Raw genomic sequence first — 17,521 nt, forward strand, 5'->3', positions numbered from 1 at the left:
AGGACTGATCCCCTGCCATTGTGGGGTCTCCTTTAGTTGGGCCACCAGACAGGACGCAATTCCCTGGCAGCTGTGGGGCCTCCTACACCGAGCGGGATAGGATCTCCTGGCAGCCGAGGGATTCTACCATTTTAGCCACTGGGTCAGGATGGGCTCCCTCGGAGGCCGCAAGCCTTTTCTCTCCTATGGCTGCGGTGGAATGAGCTCTACTGTGGCCTTGCTGGTCTTTTTGCCCTGGGGACGGGGGAGGGGGGACAAGCTGTGCATGGCAGCACACGTATGCAGCTTAGGGAATTGCTGGTGAACATATGCCTTCTTCAGTTTGGCCACTGGTCAGGATGGGATCCCCCAGCGGCCATGGATTCTGTTGGAAAATAATGGTCCTCGGGTGTCCCCTACAGCCTGGTGTCTGGGGACCTTGCCCCCCGCCCCGCCTCAGAACACCACTAGTTTTCCTCAGAGGCATACCAAGTGTCTCTGGCACCCAGTGGTAGATTTATTTTAAAGATTGATTCCTTCTCCTTACTTGTGATAATTTTCCCTTATTATTACTTATTGATATCATCCCCTCATTGTGGGCTAGAAATATTTAATCTCATTGCTTTAATTGTATGCTGCATTTCAAATTATTCTTTTTTTTGTCTTAGTACAACAGATGTAGACTTGAATAAAGATACAATTATAAAATAATTGTTTCAATGCAATAAAACTAATAAGGATAAAAAAATTTCCCCCTCTCCATACTGGGAACATTTGATTTCCAGTCACCCTGAGATTGTCGTGGAATAGTGGAAAGGAGGTGGGGGAGGAAATACCCAAACTTTCTCCTTTCTCTGTCATATACCACACACACCCTTCTAATCTCTCTTCTTACCATTTCTTCACTCTCCCTTCCTCTTCCCTTTCACTCACTCATTCCCTCAACCCTTCCCTCCCAGTCACCCAACCCTTCTTCCCTCATTCTCAACTCCATTCCACCCCAATCCCTCACCCCTTTACTCCCACTCACCTTCCTGTCCCTCCTAGCCACTCACCTCTCTTCTCCTCTCAGTTACTTATCACCTCCCTCTCCTCTCAATCGCTCACCATCCTCCCACTCACCCCGTCCCATTCCTTACTTTCCCTCACTCATAACATAAGAACATAAGAAAAACCATGCTGGCTCTGTCTCTGACAGTGGCCAATCTAGATCACAAGTAGCTGGCAGATTCCATATAGCAGATAACCTGGACACTCGTGCAAATATTCTCTTCCTTCCCCTCATCCCCAGAGACCACGCTCAATTTATCTTTCTTCCTCTTTTCCCCTACCCTCCTTATCCCCAACAGTCACACTCTTTCTGTCTCAGTTCCCCTTATTTCCAGCAGTCACACTCGCTCTCTCTCTATCCCTTTCATCCCTAGCACTCACTCTGTCTATTGCCCTCATCCCCAGCATTGACTCTCCATCAATCACCCTAATCCCCAGCAGTAACTTTTCCTCTCAGTCCTGCTCATTTCAGTAGTCACACTCTTTCTACCCCTTCATCGTCAGCAGTCACTCTCTATCAATCTGTCTCTTTCTATCAATTGTCCTCATCCCAACTCACTCCCTCCCTCCATCCTCTGTCTCTTTTTCCCTCTCCATACCCCCGTCCTCAGCTCTTTCTCCCAACCCCAGCAATCACACACACACTCTCTCTCTATTCTCCTTTATCTGCAGCAGTCGTTCTCTTCCTATCCCCCTTTGTTCCAAGCAATCACTCTCTCCCTCCCTCCCCTGTCCCAGTAATTACTGTCAGCTCTGGCAGATGTTTAGGAACAATAAATCAAAAATGACCAGAAGAATCACCAGGTAAATCAAGTAAAAATAGAAAAAGGTGATCCCCACTTATGTGAATGGCAGGGATCATCTAAAAATCAATTGTGCCTCTGTATTATTAAGGAGCAATCATATCTGTAATGGTGTACAAATCAGAACATAAGGCCTGGTGTCATCAGAGTCTAATCAGGGCTCCCACAGCCTATTTTTTTTTTATCATGAAATGCTTACACATCCATTGCTCTCAAGCTCAAAAATGTTCATGTGTTTTGCAGTCACCATGTGTGTACAAGAGTATGACATGTGCAGATGGACGCAAAGAAGAAGGCTCTCATAATTCAACTGCAGCAATGAAAAATTTACATATTGGTGATGAGATTGCTGCAAACTTCCGCTTATGAATTAAGTATTTATTTTCAATGCCACAGCATAACTGCCAGCACTCAAAGATACAACCCTACCTATGAAAAGGTGACCCTGCAAACATTAGACCAGGCCCTAAAACACCAATACATCTCCTATTAGGAATAGTTCCATGATTGGCCACACTCGCCCAGGATGCTACTGACCCTCCCTGATACTGCCTGGACTCTTTTGCAGCAGAAATGCCACCATCTCACTGTCTCCCAGCCATGCTGTGTTGCTCCCTAGGGTGCACGCGCACAACATCCCTGTCTTCTTAGGCCCCGTGGCTGGAAACCTGAAGTGACGCTGGGAGATTACCTCAAGGCGGGCTGGGGATTTAAACCCCAGCAATGCTCCCAGTTGCTGCCTCAGCAACAGGTCCTCCTGCTCCCGAGGTGCGTGTTGCTATTGTTGTTTCCTTTGCCTTGTTCATTGTTTCCTCTGCCTTGCCTGTTGCCTCCTTGCCTTGCCCTGCCTTGCCTGTGTCTTGTCTGTCCATCTCTGCCTGACTCCTGCTTCTGACCCTTGTTATGGACATTGACTACACTTCTGGACTGCTGTCTGTCCTGGCCCTAGCTTGGACCTCGGCCTGCCCGCCTGCTGCCTGCCCTGACATTGGCCTGGACCCGGATACCGTTTGCTTGCTGCCTGCCCCAACCTCTGCCCGGAGCTCCATTTACCTCTGACCGTTCCTTACAGGACTCTCGCCTAAGCCCTGCTGGCCCCTGGAACCCAGGAATTCAACCTGTGGCGAATGGGACTAGTACAGGTGAAGCTCTAGCTCCAGTCCTAGTAAGAGCGAGTTCACCTGCTGTCAGTGTGGGCCTTGTAGGTTCGCCTGCTGTATCCACCATGCCATAGCCCAAGGGCTCACATCTATGAAAAGATCCCTACATAGAAATGACACATTAGCAAAATACTTGACCTCAATCACACATGCAGAACACAGATAGACCCTCACCAAATACAGAATAAAGTAACTATAAAAGTGCAGACAAAAACTGAACTGGAAACTGCAACAAGTCATATTCTGTATGTAGTACACCAATGGAAATACAGAAACATCACTATTCCTCAGAAAACATCAAACATTAAAATCAAGAAATATAAATCATCAATCATAATAGTAAATCCATACTAATAAAAGAATTAATATTTCAAAACAGCGTACGAGCCAAATAGCTTACAATAATTAAAAACCTCATTATAATATTTTTTTAAATTTCCCAAACACCAATAAAATATTTCAAAATACATACACATCAAATAACACCTGATTAATTAAAATCAATAAGGATTAAAAAGCAGTCACTCATTCTTAATAGCTGACTTTCAGTTACCCTGAGATTGTCATGGAGTAGTGGGAGGGGAAGGGAAGTGTACAGACTTATCCTCCCACAGACACACACAAACACTCTTTCAAAATTCACATGCTTACAGACACAAACACACTTGCACACATATGCTGGTTCCCTCTCTCTCAGACACACACACATACACACACACATACACTGGCTCCCTGTTATGTTTGGCAGCTCACAGGACTGCCCCATGAGCTACCACACTCACTCCCACTGCTGACCAATGTTGCAGGAGGCATCCTAAGTACTTAGCAACTGGATATAAACTATGGTAATAATATGACAATCTTATTTATAATAAACCACATTTGTTTGAGATGCCAATAAACGTATATTTCTTGTAACAACAACCCTCATACGGGAGCCCAATCTTTACACTTAAGACGTGTGTATTTTTTCATTCACTTAAATATATATGGGATTTGTAACCCATTACAAAGTGAATAGCTCACCATATATATTATATAATCATCGGGTTTGTTGCGATAGTAGGGATGTGAATCGTTTTTTGACGATTTAAAATATCGTCCGATATATTTTAAATCGTCAAAAATCGTTAGGGCCACGATACAATACCAATTCCTCCGATTTATCGTCAAAAATTTGTAAATCGGGGGAAGGGGGAGGGCAGGAAAACCGGCACACTAAAACCCCCTAAAACCCACCCCCGACCCTTTAAATTAAATCCCCCACCCTCCCGAACCCCCCCCCCCAAATGCATTAAATTACCTGGGAGTCCTCCGTAGCGGCGGTCCGTGGCTAAATCAGGGGAAGGGGGAGAGCACGAAAACTGGCACACTAGATCGTGAGGTCTTCAGCCAGCGCCATTTTTCAAAATGGCCGCCGCAAAATGGCGGCGGCCATAGACGAAAATGATTCGACGCAAGAGGTCGTTCCGGACCCCCGCTGGACTTTTGGCAAGTCTTGTGGGGGTCAGGAGGCCCCCCCAAGCTGGCCAAAAGTTCCTGGGGGTCCAGCGGGGGTCAAGGAGCGATTTCCTGCCGCGAACGTGTATGGTGCCGGCCATACACGTATGGCCGGCGCCATTGTCTGTACGGAAAATGGCGCCGGCAGGAGATCGACTGCAGGAGGTCGTTCAGCGAGGTCCGGAAATCCTGTCCATCCTGTCCATTGTCTTCTGTGTCTCTTCGTCCACCCTTGGCTTGACTCTCTGTATCTTGACCCCTTGCTTGTACCTGACCAGGATTGCCTACTGCCTGGACCTGACCACGATTGCCTGCCTCCTGGACCTGATCTCTTGCCTGTATCTAACCACTCTTTCTAGCTGCCTGACTTGGCCCGTCTCTGACTCCATTAGTCTGCTGTCTGCCCTGATCCTGGAGTGCCTTTGGAACGTAGTTCTTTTCACCACCCTAGGGATTGCTTAGCACACTGGCTCCAACGGCAGCAGGATCAGCTTAACACTGTAAAGGAGTGTCCAAAAAAATGATAATAAATGTCAATCACAGTCAATCACAGAGAGGGTAAGACTGCATTGACCGGTCAGAAGGAGCCAAGTGAGAAGAAACAGGAGGCTGATTCAACTGCTAATTTTTCTCAATGGCAACGGAAAGCTGGCCTGCCATAAGGAGAAGGAAGAGCCTCTTCAGAGGCCCCTGCCTTCCCACCCGATTGCGCTCAGGCCCGGCATGGCTATGGGGAGGAGTAGAGGATGCTGCATGAGCCACATGAGGGGCTCAACGATCGCTGAGGCCTTGCTGTGACAGCCTGCTGGAACAACTTTGGAAAGGGGCCCCAAGTGACAACTCAGCGCAGCGTGCACAAATGGGAGTGAAATAGTCCCGGAAAGCAGATTCTGAGCCAAGATGTAAGTGGGAGCCGGTAAAGGGAAAGTTAGGCCTTGATGTGGTGGTACACAGATGCAGGACTGGAGGCCCAAGTGGCAGCTGCTGCAGTTAGGATAAAACCGGCAAGAGTTGATTGGGCAGATTGAAGGCAGCCTTGGCGTGCAGCTGCCAGACATCCCTGCTCCTGATCGCACCCTTGACATCGCCGTGGGTTTCAGCTGAAGGAGGGAAGCTGGCAAAGATGGGCAGACAGGGATGCCGTGGCTGTAGGCGTCCTCCCGCCGCAAGTACTCAATCAGGTGAGTTCCCCAAAGTGCTGCCAGGGGTTAGAGGCAGGAGCAGAATTAAATAAATACAATAAATAAAAAAAAATCTGCAATCCGCATCGAGAGGCCTGAGGGAAGCCTCCGACACCACTGAACTGGCAAGGCTGCAGTCCCGTCAACTTCATCAGTGACGTCAGTGGGTACCCTTGGCTCTAGAGGGGAGGCCATGCATTTTATAAAAATAAAAGAAATTTAAAGAACATGATTATTGTGGCCAGATTAGAGGACCCTGGCCACCTGATCAAAGCCACCTTCTGACACCAGAGGTGAATTTTTAAAAGAGAAATCAGCTCCGTTAGATCCAGACTGCATTTAGAGATTTAAAACACCCAAAATCTATTAAGGTAAGGAAAATATAAATAGAATTCAATAAAGAAGACATGAAGAACCCCTGTGTAGAGATTAATTAAAACAAGAAAGTGAGAGATGTAAAGAAATAAATATTAAAGTGAATTAAAGGAAAAAGAGATGACTTTTAAAAAATAAAAATGACAACGATGGACAGTAATAAATTAGAGAAAAGTTAATGACGCTCAGGAAAATATTTTAAAGACAGAATTAAGGAGCAACAATTTAAAAAATAGCATGATGGTAATGTCTGACTACCCCTAGAACCGCTGGTTAGACTCAAATCTACCTGGAGAAGCTAGGACCACCATGGCAATCAGATTGTGGACTGAAGCCGTATCCTGAGAAACGTGATGACAGCTTTCCTGACAACCAGTGATGGGGCAGAGGCAGCATTTCTTTAGAAGGGCAAAGCACAAGGGAAATTAAGAAAATCGGAAAAGGATACATAAAAAGTAAGATTACCAAAAATCAGGAAATAGCAGTACTAGAAAACCCATTTTGGGAATATAAGTTTTAAATTTAATTTTATGGACCAACTAAAGATTGACAGGGGTCTATTCTAGCTAATGACATCAGCAAAAGCAATGATCTACTAACAGGTAAGACTGGTGTCAGTTCAGAATTTTTGCAGAAGCCTGGTGAGATGTGATAAGAGCAGCAGCACGCTACAGTAGCTCGTCACCAAGGCCCTAAAAGTTGCAAAGAACACCATAAGACTGACCTGGGCAGGAGGGAATTGAAGTATATGTATGTATGACGGTATGAAATTTAATATTTATCTTTAATTACCAGTCAAGGTAAGAAATTAATTAGAGATAGTATTAAATAGCTGACTCGTGGCTTTTAGCGTTAGCTAAGTTAGGCTGTCAGTCTCAGTTATCAAGTTGTCGTGGACCCACTCACTGTAGGTAACCCCCTGACTCTAGATTGCAGAAGAGAGGTTGTGGCAGGAAGGTAGTCTCTCTTCTTATGTTATTTATAATATATAGAGTAGTAGCTAAAGAAGAATGCAATGAAATAAACATCGACTTAAAGGAAAAAGAGAAGATAAAAAAGAAGAAACAGCAGACAGATAAGTGTGTGCACACACCATCACGGAAAAAAACCCGGAAAAGAATAGAAACAAAGACTAAAAGATAGAAAGAGAAGGAAAAACCTTAGAGTAGAAAACAGAAGGAAAAGAAAAGAAAGTAAAGTAAGGGGAAAAAACCACACAAAAGTATTATTCTTACCAAACTGACATTCCAAAGGTCTTGCTTACCTGGAAAATATAAAGGAGGCACAAAGATTCAATTTCATATAAAAAAAAAAAAAATAAAGCATTAATAATATTTAAGGCTGAATAGAATGTTTAATGAAAAAGATTAATTAGAAAAGGTGTACTTATCTGATATATTCTCAGCCGTAGTTTTTTAGAGAACCGATTCTAAGATACAAGAAAAGAGAAAACTTAAGTATTAGTAATTGTTGTATAAGTAAAATAAAAATAATACTGACAAAATATCTGGTAATGTAAATTTGTTTACCTTCTATCATCCCCCTACTCTTTCTTTATTCTCGCTGTCCCTCCCTACCAGGAGACTAGATTGGATGGGCTATGGTACCCTTTCATATAAATCTAATAGGAGAGGAGACTTCTGGTAGTGACCCCTTGAGGTCAACATCAGGGAACCCCCACATATAATCCTTGGCTAAGGACACCTATAACAAAGAGGAAGTGGATCCCATCTTACAGGGGCGGTTTACATATCTCTCCAGAACACTATGGTCAGATATTGTGGCTCCTTGCTTGGACCTGATCACGATTGCCTGCCACCTAGACCTGACCTCTTGCCTGGACCTGACTACGATTGCTATCTATCTGCCCCAACCTTGGCCTGTCTATGACTCTGATAGTCTGTTGCCTGCCCTGACTCCAGTATGCCTTTGGCTCAACTTGTTGGGGAGGCGGTTGGTATAGATGAAGCTCCAGACTGCCCCACTACAGGGCGCGTTCACCAGCTGCTGGTGTAGGCCTCATGGGTTTGCTCTCAAGGTTGCATCAACTATGTCACAGCACAAAAGGCTCACACACACTCTATCCTTCACACACTCCCACACTCTCAAGCACATACACATTGGCTCCCTCTTAGGCACACACACACACACACACACACACACACACACACACACACACACATGCTGCCTCCATTCCCTCTCTTACACACACACAAACACAGGATGGTTCCAGTCCCTCTCCTCTACATATACATACACACACACACACACACGCTGGCTCCCTCTTTCTCCTCCACACACACATAAGCTGGTTCCACTCTCTCTTCTCCATACACACATACTCACAAGCTGGCTGCACTGCCTCTCCTCCACATATAAACTCACAGGCTGGCTCAACTCCCTCTCTTCCCTACACACACTCACAGGCTGGCCGCACTCCCTCTACTCTACTCAAACACACACATGCTTGCACCATTCACTCTCCGCCCCACCATACATATGCTGGCTCCAGACCCTCTCACTCAGTTGGACTTTCTCCACCTCTGCCACCAGGCTGATGGATTACTGAAGTGGCCATGGGCCTTTTCTAACTCTGCTGTTGGGTAGGATGGGATCCCCTGGGGCCCACAGGCTTTCTCCACCTCTGTCAGCAGGTGGGATAGGATTCTCTGGCAGCTGTAGGCTTCTTCTATCTCTGCCAAAAGGTAGGATGTGATCTCCCAGCTGCTGCGAGCCTCCTCCACCTCAGCCACCAGGCGGGATGGAATCTCCATGACAGCCATGGGCCTTCTCTTACTCTGCCGCTGGATGGGATGGGATCCCCTGGAAGCTGCAGGGCCTTTCTTGGCTGGACAGGATGAGATCCCCCTGCTCCTGGGCACTCTGTAGAATCTGGCACCCAGGGGCTTTTGATCCCCCACCCCCTTCCTCAGTATGCCAATTTTTCTTATATTCGATTTTGAGTTTAGTATTTAAAAGCTTGATAGAAAATCCAGGCCTTTATATGCTTCCTGAAAAGAGAATATTTCTGTATTTGTTATAGCTCTTCCAGAAAGTAGTTCCATAAAAAAGGAGCTGCTCCTGTTAAGGAACTATTGTGGGTATCTGTTATTTTGATTTCTTTTTTTGACAAAGTAGTTACTGAAGCTCCAAGTGAGGATCTGAGAAGTTTGGAAGGCATATAAATGAATAGTCTTTCAATCAAGTAGATAGGTCCATCTCCTCTTAGGGTCTTGAATGTCAGTGTCAGAGTTTTGAACTGTGGGAGTATTGAGAAAAGAAGAAGATTTTGCTGAGAGCAGAAGAGGATTGGTGAGTATTGCTTTGGGAAATTTTAGTACTTATTATTTATTATTTATTTATTTAAAGGCTTTTATATACCGATAGCCGTTTGCACATCGTATCGGTTTACAAAAAACATTGCGCTTATAAAATGATTTTTGTTCCATGTAAACAAATCAAAATGTAAAAATCAAAATGTAAAAAAATCAAAATAAAATATTTGGGGGAGAGGTGAAATAGTGGGGAGCTGGCTGAATACAAAAAATCTGGAGGCTCCCATAGTAAAACATTGTTTGGCATCACATCATGATTTTTCTCAACTACATTGGACAATTATTGATGTCGTTTTAAAATACGACAGAGGTGGAGACAGACGAAGGTTACTTAATTTTAAAGAACAAAAATGGATTTTTGAACTTGCAACAGAATTTCCACAGGGTATGAATGATAACATAGAATGGATGTCAGTAATTTAAAACGCTTGTCATCAGTCCTCATTGGTCCATTGTTACCCAGTTACATTCACGATTGGTCAATACTGAGTCATGCTGACGCTTTAAAAATGTAAGTTTTAAAATGGCGAATCCTCTTTGAGACATCACAGCCACATTGATATATTTATTTATTTTTATTTATTTTTAATTTTTATATACCGATGTTCTTGTATGAAATACAAATCTAGCAAGGGAAACGTCTTATTCATGTATGTATTTATAAAGGATTGTACATTTGAGTTGTATAGAAGCTGAAATCTTTATATTTAGAAAGTTTATTCTTTTACTCTGTAGTTTAAAGAGCGGCCCCTGATGAAGACTATGAAACACAGGCTGTGTCGGGCGGGCAGAGCAATGCCGATGTATTCGGACAGAGCAGAGCCGATACACTCAATGCTCTAGCGCTACTCTAAAGATGTGTCTTTAAAAAATTTCTATTGGAAGGGGTGAAATAAAATTATTTTCAAAAAAAATCTAAAAAGTGCCAAACAAGTGCTATACCCCGTGATTAAACTTGTTAAGCAGACACATTGTTACACTTTGCAATGAAAATTTGCATCACTATAAGTGAACAAGCGACAAAACATTTTCTAACGCTTGTGTTTTCTGCTCACTTATGCGGGTTATCACTTAAATTATAATAAGTGGCATTCCTATATGTGGTTCATTCTATTTCTAAAATAAAAAGCTAGCATAAGGTAGGTAATAGTTTAGAGTTTGTGTGTGCCTGAAATAAAAAGTTTTAAAGTGGCGAAGGTATAAAAGATATATATACCTTCGCCACTTTAAAACTTTTTATATATATATACCTTCGTCACTTGTAGTGACGAAGATATATATATATAAAGATATATATATATAAAGATATAAAGGTATATAAAGGTATAAAGATATAAAGGTATATATATCTTTTCTCTTGTATCTATATCTAAACTTCACCCTTAGAGAAAATGTACAATTAATATATTTAAATACCACATTTATTGAAATATAATACTACAAAACCTAACTATACATATTTAAACTATCTTGCACATTCATCACTCCCCTCACTCACACCACATAAAATAACATCATAACAAAGTTACAATGCAGCTATATTATCTAAAAGGCAACACAAATTGAAAAATTTAATACATTTTTCAAAACATTTATACTAGCAATATTTTAATTTATACAGACAATGTTATATATGTGACGACTTCCCATTAATTTATCCAAATTTGCTCTTATTGTTCTCCTTCTTTCAACAGCAAATGATGAACTTTTATTCACAATCACTGTTCTCAAACTTGACACATGCTTCCTGTATTTCCCATGCTTCCTGTATTTCCGACAAAGAATTCTCTGTTTTGCCCGATCAATTACGGGTTCCTCGGGGAAATGTCAAATTGCTAGAGTACCTTTCCAAACATTATTTCTCAGCTGTCTCTACAAATATCAATGACTCCTATGCTAAGTAGCTGTATATAGTGGACTCCATATTTATTTTGTTCTCTTGTATATATTAGGGATGTGAATCGTTTTAGGACGATTAAAATTATCGTCCGATAATTTTAATATCGTCTTAAACCGTTATGGAACACAATACAATACAGATTCTAACGATTTATCGTTATAAATCGTTAGAATCGTGAGCCGGCACACTAAAACCCCCTAAAACCCACCCCCGACCCTTTAAATTAAATCCCCCACCCTCCAGAACCCCCCCCAAATAACTTAAATAACCTGCGGGTCCAGCGGCGGTCCGGAACGGCAGCGGTCCGGAACGGGCTCCTGCTCCTGCATCTTGTCGTCTTCGGCCGGCGCCATTTTCCAAAATGGCGCCGAAAAATGGCGGCGGCCATAGACGAAAAAGATTGGACGGCAGGAGGTCCTTCCGGACCCCCGCTGGACTTTTGGCAAGTCTCGTGGGGGTCAGGAGGCCCCCCACAAGCTGGCCAAAAGTTCCTGGAGGTCCAGCGGGGGTCAGGGAGCGATTTCCCGCCGCGAATCGTTTTCGTACGGAAAATGGCGCCGGCAGGAGATCGACTGCAGGAGGTCGTTCAGCGAGGGTTCCGGCGCCTCGCTGAACGACCTCCTGCAGTCGATCTCCTGCCGGCGCCATTTTCCGTACGAAAACGATTTGCGGCGGGAAATCGCTCCCTGACCCCCGCTGGACCTCCAGGAACTTTTGGCCAGCTTGTGGGGGGCCTCCTGACCCCCACGAGACTTGCCAAAAGTCCAGCGGGGGTCCGGAAGGACCTCCTGCCGTCCAATCTTTTTCGTCTATGGCCGCCGCCATTTTTCGGCGCCATTTTGGAAAATGGCGCCGGCCGAAGACGACAAGATGCAGGAGCAGGAGCCCGTTCCGGACCGCTGCCGTTCCGGACCGCCGCTGGACCCGCAGGTTATTTAAGTTATTTGGGGGTGGGGGATTTAATTTAAAGGGTTGGGGGTGGGTTTTAGGGGGTTTTAATGTGCCGGTTTTTCGATTTTTCGATTTTTCGATTTTTTAACGATTTTTCACGATTTTTCACGATATTTTACCCCCCCAAACGGCAACAATACGATTCCCTCCCCCTCCCAGCCGAAATCGATCGTTAAGACGATCGAGGACACGATTCACATCCCTAGTATATATAGAGGACTCCTTATTTACATTGTACACTTGTATATAATTATCCTCCTCTATCTCTTTTATTTCTTATAATCCCAGTTCATGAACCCTTGTTAATTGTAACTGCTTCTCTTCTCCATGTTTATTTATGTTTTTGGTTATATTTTTGCACCCCTGTTTTCTGTAAACCGACATGATGAGAACGAGTTCTTGAATGCCGGTATAAAAAAACCTTAAATAAATAAATAAATAAATAAATAAATAAATATAAAACACATTATATATAACTACCTACTCAAATAAATATTTTTACCTAACCCTATACCGATATATTCATTCACCCTTTATAGGCAGCCTTTATAGCTTCTTTACGTTTTGCATAACACCGCACCGCCGTTCCTTAGACGTATATAACACTTTTTTTCTTATATTGTCTTATCACTTATTTTAAAATCATTTCACCACTCCTACAATATAATTAATACACAATTTTACGGATAGAGCTCACCATCTTCCACTATACCGATCTAAATACCAAATGCCGCACCCACTTACCCGAAACCCAGAAGTGACGTCGCTAAATATGCTCACTGATTGACACTGGCCAAGATGCTTCTTTTAAAGCCACATACCTATTTGTGAGTTTCACATCTCACCTCCGATATTTAAAGAAGCCTAAACACCCCTTACTTTTTCATGTTCTTCCTTTTTCAGCATCCGAGGTTGGGTTGGAGATATGAGATACCTGAATGATTTACATGCAATTCCCAATGGTGGTATGCCCGTGTGAGCTGATCTATTAGGCTTAGGATAATAGAACATAAAAGCCGTATTAGATCTATGATAGAGAAGGCCCCACTAGTTGAACATTGGATCAAGAAACAGTACTCGTTGAAAGATTTAAAATTATTTGTAATTAGAAGGGTGCAGTTAATAAATGGAGGGGATTTATCTTTAACATTAAGACGTTTAGAGCAACATTTTATTTTTTATTGGAAAACGATGTCCCCCACAGGATTAAACGGTCCGATTGAATGTCTGATTTTCTCTAATGACATCTTGAGATTGCTGAGGTTTGTCATGTACGGACTCTCTGGTTATGATTCTTGATATCATATTAGGTCACTTTAGAGATATTGAATTGGATGAGTGCAATAACAGTATGATTATTTTTAAAGGAAGAACATGAAAAAATAAGGGGTGTTTAGGCTTCTTTAAATGTTATGATGTTTTTTTATGTGGTGTGAGTGAGGGGAGTGATGAATGTGCAAGATAGTTTTAATATGTATAGTTAGGTTTTGTAGTATTATATTTCAATAAATTTGATATTTAAATATATTAATTGTACATTCTCTCTAAAGGTGAAGTTGAAATAAAAAGCTAGCATAAAGTAGGAATTTTTTTAGAGTTTGTGTGTGCCTGAAATAAAAAGCTAGCATAAGATAAATAATTCTATATCTGTTTCCCTCCGTCCCACACCAACTCACACCTACCCCTAGCTCATTATTAATTTACAAGGCAAGAGACACTTTCACATTAAGAATCAATCAGGATTTTATCTAAAACACAAGATTGCCCCAGCCCTTATCAAGAGTTTAATTATCTCCTTGCAGGTCACGATCAAATTAATAGAGAGTACTCCATATAAATTTAAAGGACTCTAATTTATTCATCCCTATTTCCTTAGCAACCTAAACTTAACTAAACATTTATCAATATTAAGATGAAGGCATCAGTCTAGCAGTGAGATGGGGGCCTTCCAGTCTTTTGTACCAAGTGTCATCTATATGATTTTTTACTAGTTGGTGAGAGGTTGTATGTGTGCACCCGGTGCAAAGGCTGGCTCTCAGAGAATGAGTTCAATCTCTGGAGGCTAGAGTGGCAGACCTGGAATAGCTGAGGCAGACCAAGAGGTATAAGGAAGAGACCTTCAGAGACATAGTAGCCAAGACCTTCAGGGACATAGTAGCCAAGTCCCAACTACAGACTGGTGGCCCTGGTGCTGCCTTGGAGGAAGAAGGTCACCTGGTCTAAGAACATCTCCCTGGTATAGCAGGAAGTGATTCTGCAGCAAGGACCTGCTCTCCAGGTGATCCATTATCCTCTCACACTGTGAATGAGTCTTGAAGTGGGAAGAATAAAAGTGGAAAGAATAAAGTGGAAGGTTTTGGGCAGCTTTTTGTCCTTTCTTCTCCTGTCCTTTCCAATGTAGGGTGGGGTATAGGGAACTCTTCCAAGCTCCAGCTCCCAGCTCCAGATCTGCCAAAAAACAGAAACTAGAGATTACAAAATTTGGGTCAGCAGCTCCTGCTCAACACATAGCAGCACCTTGCTGCCTGTGTGATGTCTCTACTCACACTGGACCCTTCCTCCTCTTTTCTTTTCTGGGGCTCTCTGTGGATCGGTACCTTAACACCATTAGAGCACAGCCTGTGGGAGGATGAATAGCAAATGGTATCATCCTTCTCCATATACAATCCAACCACGATATGGCCTCCTTGTGAGGTACACTGCTTCTGGTAGGGTACCCATGGATTCATACACCAGCATTTCACCCATTGGCTGCTCTGTTTCAGTCTATGTTGGTTGTCTTCTAAATCATACTTGAGTCCAGTTTGCTTACAGCTTGTGTTGTAGCCTGGGGATTATTGGTTACTTACACTTTTTCCATATACTATTGTACACCAAGAGGAATTGTTGCAGGGAAAGCAGAACAGATTACTCCTGTTACAAACAGCATCACAGAGGAGTCTTGTATAATATAGTTCAGCTTTAATATACAGTATTCTCTCTACATCTTCACCAAATGTCATCTGTCTCCAAGATTTAATTCATTTCCTTATAATTTTACCAGATCAGAAGTATTAGTGTCTCCAATGTTGTTTGGGATCCTGCCACCAGTATTTGTGACTTGGATTGGTCACTGTTGGAAACAAGTTACTGGGTTTGATGGACCCTCAGTCTGACCCAGTATAGCAAATCTTAGGTTCTTATGTAATCTTTCTCGTCCTGTGACATTTAAATATGCATTTTTCATAGTCAGCACTTGCAGGAATGCATCACAAAATATTTAAACTAAAAGGTTCTTGGAACTGTTTTCATAACTCATTTAATTACTCTTTAAAATGTATCTGCAACAATTAAAGGCAACAGAAAATTATCAAAATGAGTGAGAGTTCTAAAATGGAATGTTGAATTTTTTTTATGCTTTGCAATTTGACACAACCTTCTCTTTAATTCTGCTTATGCAGCCTCATATTTATTGCTGACCATGCAAACTGCATGCATCTTGAGAAAAATATTAACACCTTTGGAGATTACATAATTTCTGCATTTGGGATGAACACTACAATCTCTTTTTTTTAAATGTTATTATTTGGCTCAGGTAGTGTAATTGCTGTCTACTCTACTTGAATGCGCTGAAATAAAAGTCAAAGTTAAAAGGATCAAACACTTCTGTACAAACATTAAAGGAGTTACGGGGATTTTTTAACTCACTATCAGGCATAACTCTCTTATCACTCTTCTCCATTCCCCTTCATACTGCCATTGTAATATAATCTATGATTTATGATCATTCAGGCAATGTCACCTTTTGCTCTGGCCTGCTCAATCTGTTTGGACCAGAGGAAGGGAGTGCTAGCTCTTCAAAACTAGTAACATAGAAACATATTCAATGATGGCAGATAAAAACCAAAAAAGTCTATCTGGAAGTAGGTGGGGGGGAGAGAAAGAATGTTGAGAGCCCCCCCCCCCCCCAACCCATCTTTTTTTTTTATGTTACAAAGGTGGGGTCTGAATCTTTAAAACGAAACAAAAATAAATGCAAACAAAATTTTGGGTTTTTTTGTTTGTTTGTTTCCTTTCTAAAATGAAATGAAACAGGAAATGGTGAAATTTTCCGTTTTGTTTCCAGCTACACTTTCTGTTGAAATTTTCTGTTTTGTCTCCCTGAATATTCACTGCTTCTGTAATATTCCCAGCCTAGGCAGGCAGGGTAGAATCTGGTCTCTGGAGCAAAACTTTGGTTTCCAGCATGTGCTGCTCATTTGCCACCAGGCCCACTATATACTTTGGCACCATCTAGTGTTGAAAAGTTATATGTTCTGTTTTCTTATTGATTTTTGAAAACCATAAAGATAAAAGGATGCAACTTGAGGAGATCACGTGACGCTGTGCAGGGGAGCGGATGTAGCTTACCCCTGCCGGCTCCCTGCTTAACCATCCAGCCCCATCTCTAGCCAATCAAACCCAGATCGCGATATTTATCATCAGAATCCTCAGAGCAGTTTTTTTTTCCTCCAAGATGTCCACGCGAACCTCTAAGAAAGAGAAAGAGAAAGATAGAGAAAACTTGAGGCCTAACGACGCATTGTCTGAAGACGAGACTGGCTTTCCTGACTCCCTGGTGCCGGCGAATTGGGCTGACATTAGGGCCACAATAGTAGCGGCTCTGGAGCCAGAATTTAAAAAATTATCCCATCAGATTTCTTATTTAAATGCTTCCCTCGCTGGCTACCAAGTGCTTTCAGGAAGTGGAACAGCGGGTTTCGGAGGCGGAAGACGGCCTCCAGACCATGCGCTCTGATGTCATCAAGCTCCAGTCGGCGATCGCACAGCACATTAACCGGCTAGAAGACCTGGAAAATAGGTCTCACCAGTCGAACCTTGGGTTTGTTGGGCTACCAGAGGAGCTGGAAGAGCACAATCTCCCGACGACACTGGAGTCCTGGCTGAATCGGGAGCTACATCTCTCTGCGGCGCGCGGCCCTCTGCATGTGGAACGCACGCATAGATTAGGCCTGTGCCGTGCAGTGCAGGCCAGGCCCAGAATCATCATCGCTAAAATTTTTAATTTCGCGCATAAGGAGGCAATTCTGCAGGCGGTACGTGGAGGGAGGGCTCTCTTTTATGAAGGTAAGAAAATCCTGGTTTTCCAGGATTTTTCGGCGGCACTATCCGCTCAACGTAGAGCCCTCTCTCCCTACTGTGTCCAACTACATAATTTGGGACAGCGTGTGGTTCTCATATATCCAGCTAAGGTGCGGGTATCCACACCAGGTGGCCCTCGTTGATTTACAGAGGTGGGAGAAATCCG

The sequence above is a fragment of the Rhinatrema bivittatum genome, chromosome 1 (genome assembly GCF_901001135.1).
Source record: "Rhinatrema bivittatum chromosome 1, aRhiBiv1.1, whole genome shotgun sequence".
Taxonomy (NCBI): Eukaryota; Metazoa; Chordata; class Amphibia; order Gymnophiona; family Rhinatrematidae; genus Rhinatrema; species Rhinatrema bivittatum.